This window comes from Octopus sinensis, linkage group LG24 (genome assembly GCF_006345805.1).
Source record: "Octopus sinensis linkage group LG24, ASM634580v1, whole genome shotgun sequence".
In the NCBI taxonomy this organism is placed as follows: domain Eukaryota; kingdom Metazoa; phylum Mollusca; class Cephalopoda; order Octopoda; family Octopodidae; genus Octopus; species Octopus sinensis.
This window is the reverse complement of record NC_043020.1, coordinates 24476617-24482381: the sequence shown is the minus strand read 5'-3', so window position 1 is coordinate 24482381 and position 5765 is coordinate 24476617.

Below are 5765 nucleotides of genomic sequence, written 5' to 3'. Positions count from 1 at the left end.
TAGAGAAAAGGCGAAATCTGCGAAGGAAAGTTTTGAACGACTGCTGCCATCTCTATCACCATTACTCTTACCACTACCACCAGCGCCACCACGACCACCAGCACCCACCTCACCATCACCACTACAACCGTTAGTACCAGCACCGCCATCGCCAGTGCCACCACCATCACCATCGCCACAACCACTTCAGCCTAATATAGAAGAACCCGATTGACAAATACAGAAGATAAGGTGATAAAATGAGGGAGAGAGAGACCGTGTGTGTGTGAAGAGAAGAGGGAAAGAGAAAGCGAGGAAGGGAAAGTGTAACAGGAGAGAGAGGAAGGAAGAGAGAGGTGCAGTATTGAAGAAAGAGAGAATGATAAAGACTTCGAGTGACGGAGGACTACAGAGAGAGAGAGAGAGAGAGAGAGGAAGAGAGAGACAGACTGACAGACATTGACAGACAGACTGACACACTGACTGACACACTGACAGACAGAGAGGAGAAGAGAGAGAGAGAGACAGACATGCAGAAATGGACGCCAGGGACGGTGGCAGATGACATGCAAAGGGGATCAAATCAACCAGAAGACGACGGAACCGGCAAAATGGCTGCTGCCCTCCTCCCCGTCTCCCCCTTATTTCTCCACATTGCTTCCAGCTAACTCACGTTCCACTCTTTGCCCTGATTTCAATAAACGACCTTCCCCGTCTACGCTCTCCCCCTCCTCTCTCTCTCTCTCTCTTATTTGCTCAGATCTCACAAGCGTCGTATCGCAGTTCTTTCCCTTGCCTTCTCAACCTCTTTTGTGTATGTTTTGCGTCTCAACATCATTTTATATCTGTCCGTCTCATGTGAAGCTTGTGTACACAGGAAAATAATTGTTTCTACGCTGCCAGTGTACATATGCATGCGTGCATATATTAGACATTTACATATGTATGTACGTACGTATGTGTGCACTTATATAAACGAGCACTCTGTAGGTATATACATACGTATATGCATAAATTGTGTAATTGCACCTGTGTATGTCGTGTTCTTATATGTGTATGTATATGCGCGTATATGTATCAATGTATGCAATGTTTGTATGTGTAGTTATAAGTTAGTGTGTATATGTATGTGCGTACATGTGTATATTTATGTATAGTTGTATGTATATCTATAGATGTATGTGTATGTATATATTATATATATATATATATATATATATATATATAATATATATATATATATATGTGTGGTGTGTGTGTGTGTGTGTGACTATATCGTGCATGTGTATATGTATATACATGAGCATATATACATATGAACATACATACATGGATACAATAACTAAATATATGCGTAAGGATATATATGTAAATACATATTCGCAAATAAATACACGCACACACACATATATACTTACACACACACGTGTACACACGGACTTACACACACGCACCTCTACGTCATGAAAGCGCTGCACTCCATCACTTCAATATCTCATCTCTAAGCTCCCATTGTATGAAGGAATGTTACTCATCCAGTGTGGAATGTCGCTTGATTTTCTCGCTTCGTCTCTCTTCACACCTTCCCATCCTGCCCGTTCCTCCTCCTCCTCCAACCCTCCCACCCTTAACTCACACATTCTCTCATAAATATGCACACACTCGCCACACACACACACACACACATACACACACACATATATATATGTATGTATGTATGTATGTAATGCCCTTAGAGTTGTAAGCCATGCGCGACACAACAGCACCAACAGATCCTCAACTGACGCGCCACCAATCAGCCATCGCCCAACCAACTGAACAACCCAGCTCTCCCCACCTGCCCTCCTTTCCTCCGTTGTCTAACTCCCCCAGCCCCACTCTCTTTCTTCCCCCACCCATGCTCACTCCCCCCCTTCCTGACACCGCTTCCGCAACTGTCACCATTTGCAAGCTCATGCATCGTTTTCGGAGACTTGGCTTTCTCATCCTCTAACCCTTCCTCCAACTGTTGTAAACTTCGTCATTTCCTCCTCGTCCCCCTCCTCTGCATCATCATCATCATCATCATATCATCATCATCATCATCGTTGTCGTCGTCGTCGTCCTCTTCCTTTTTTTCCATCGCCACCGACCCTACCCCTTCCTTGTTCGACATTTAAACTCACATAAAAAAAAAACGACTTGACCTCAACCCCCATCGCTCCTGGAACCACAACACCGACGTATTCGTCATCGCTGGCAATATCCATGAGCAATGCTAACAACAACAGTCAAATACCATTTAAAATGCATTTTACTGTTTTAAAAATGAAGGAAAACATTGGACACTGTAGTTCCAGCCGTAAAAAGAGAAGGCAGCATGGTGTCCGTCTGCCATTTGCTTGGTCATATTATATATATAAGCTCTCAGATGGCCAACGTTCTATGTATTTATATATGTATGTGTGAAGGACTGGCTAAGTTTCTTTTGAGGAAAACTATCCGTTATCCTTATATTGAAAGTCTCACTCGTCTCTATGTCACCGATGTTTATCCGGGGGACAATGTGGAGGGCGCTTGGCTTAGTGATTAGGGTATTGGACTCACGACGGTAAGACTGTGGTTTCAATCACGACCGTAAGACTCTGGCTATCCGTTGTGTTCTTGAGCCAAACACTTCATTTCAAGTTGCTGCAGTCCACTCAGCTGTAGAAATGAGTTTAGCCTGGAGGGGGACGGAATTCGCCATAGATACGCTGCATGGCTGCAGCTCCCCAACGGCCCGAAAGGGTTTACGGGATTGGTCAATTGTCAATGTGGTCCTAGATATTCCTAAAAGTGAAAGCATATAATTTTCTGGTTTGAATGTTTCTCTCATGATCACAAGATCGTGGTTTCGAATCGCAAACAAGGTGATGCATTGTTTTCTTGGGCAAGCACATCATTTCACTTTAGTTCAGTTCACTCGGCTGTAAACTAGGTAACAACTCTGCAACAGACTGGTCCCTCATGCAGGAGAAATGGGTATGTTGTGATCTCGGCCATTTATACACTAAACGAAACCGAGTCTGGGTACTCGACACAGAAGTTCACCTTCCTTACATGCCTCTGAAAAGTTGGGAGGGTCGTGGCTAAAACGCCTTTAATCATAAGTCTGTGATTAGGATTGGCCTGAGCCTGCTATGCTAGTGCTTCTGATGGTCAAGGCTGACAATATTTCTACATCTGTTGGGAAGGCATGGGTAAAATCTTTTGAGAAAGACAACTAGTCAGCCATACATTCCAGTTTTCTCCTTTCCACACCATACATAACTGGTACTTCGTCGGTTACGACCATGACGGTTTTGGGTGATCCGATCAACGCAGCAGCCAGCGCGTGAAATTAATGTGCAAGTGGCTGAACACTCCACAGACACACGCATCCTTAATGTAGTTCTCAGAAGGATTCAGCGTGACACAGAATGTGACAAGGCTGGCCCTTTTGATATACAAGTACCACTCATTTTTGCTGACTGAATAGACTGAGGCGATGTGAAATAAAGTACTTTGCTCAAGGACACAACTCACCACCGGGAATCGCACTCATTACCTTACGGTCGTGAGCCGGATGCCGTAACCACTAAGCCACCTGCCTTTACTCTCTATACCACAGAAATTTATGAAAGGGAAACACCTCAGGCTCTGGCTATTATTACATATTACTAGTGTCGCAGCAGTCATTGCTGTTAAAACATAGAAAGACAGAAAAGATATTGCAAGGCATCTTACCCGACCTCCCTACAAATCCGCTGATCCAAAGGAGGCATGTTTGAAGAGCCCCGAATGGATGAAAAGTAAAACTGAATCCAGTGGGATTTGAGCTCCAAATGCAAAGGTAACGATTCTGCCAATATCAGCAGCACCAACAGAATTATCACGTGACCAATAACATCATCACATAACCAAGAACCAACATTAACATCACAAGCTCCATCACCGCCAGCATAATTCAAACACTCGCCACAATTGCCACCCCACCCCTACCCTTAACCCACCCCCACCATATTCATCACACGCAAGCACAAACACATATACCCACACCTTCACCACCGTCAACACCGCTAATTACATTGCTATTTCTACAGCCAATCAAAATCAAACTGGAGAGCCACGAGTAGAGAGCTTCTCTGGTCATCATACATCAGTCCAACACAACTGACCGGGACTAAAGAGAAACAGCAAGAATAAAAAAACAAAGGTGTTTTTGACATCACCCTGCCCACCCACACCCTCATACCCTTTTAGCAGCTACCCAGGATTAGAACTGTTGGTCCACACCTCTAAGCCACAATCATACTCTCCTACATAGCTTCCTTGCATGATGCTAGACTGTCTGTGGGTCGGTCGGTCCGTCTTTCTATCTGTCTGCTTATTTATATCTTTCAGCTTATCTGTTTATCTGTCTGTGTGTCTGTCTGCCTCTCTGCTTATTTATCTATCATTTTCTTTTTCACACGATCCCTTTTGATCAGAAATATATTTTCTATTTTCTTCCATTTCTTTCGTAAAGAAAAGCTCTTCATTGTATTTTGTCCCCTCTGTCTTGACACTGTGTGGCTAATAAAGAAAGTTATCTACCTGCCTATGTATGTATATGTATGTATGTATGTATGTATGTATGTATGTATGTATGTATGTATGTATCTATGTATCTATCTATCTATCAATCAATCAATCTATCAATCTGTCTGTCTGTCTGTCTATCTGCCTGACTGCGCAAACACACATCCTTAACCATTCAAGAATTTGTGTGTGCATGCGTATATTATGTCGTTTTTGAAAAAAGGAATTCGAATTCGAAAATAATAATAACAATAATAATAGTATTAATAATAATGTAAATGATGAAATAAGAAAAAAAATCCCTCTTGGATGGTAAAAGTGGAATGCTGCCCGCGAGACTTGTTCCACTTTTATCCGTTCAAAGATTTTTTTAACCCAATATTTACTCTCCATTTATTAATAAATTTATCTGCTTCGAGTTTCAACGTGGAAAACAATTTCAGGTCACCCGTTGTTTCTAAATTTTTATGTTGTAAGCAATGTGTGTGTGTGTGTGGTGTGTGAGTGTGTTTGTGTGTGCGTTTGTGTGTGTGTTGTGTGTGTGTGTGTGTGTGTGTGTTTGGGCGTTTGTGTGTGTGTGTATATGTGTGTGTGTGTGTGTGTGTGTTGTTTGTGTGTGTGCGCGCGTATATATTATATATATATTATATATATATATATATAGATATATATATATATATATATATATATATATATTAGATATATATATATATATGGTATGGATAATGCTTAGCATAGTTACAAGGCATGAATTGAATAGGGAAGAGTGTTAGTCGACAATGTCAGCATCAGCATGCGGCTGCTTCCCTGTTTAATCGACCCTGGATTGATGAAAGGCAGCGTTGATCTCAGCGGGATTTGAACTCGGAACGTTAAGAGCCGGAAGAAATACAGTCCGGCATTTCATCCAATGTTTTTACGATTCTGCCAATCCAACAATATCTATCTATCTATCTATCTATCTATCTATCTATCTATCTATCTATCTATCTATCCTATCTATCTATCTATCTATCCGCCTGCCTGTCTGTTTGTCCGGCTATTTGTCCGTCTATCTATCCGTCTGTCTGTCTATCTGCCCTATCTATCTATCTCTATCTATCTATCTATCTATCTATCTATCTATCTATCTATCTAGCTATCTATTTTCATCTGTCTATCTATCTATCTGCCTATATATATATATATATATATATATATATATA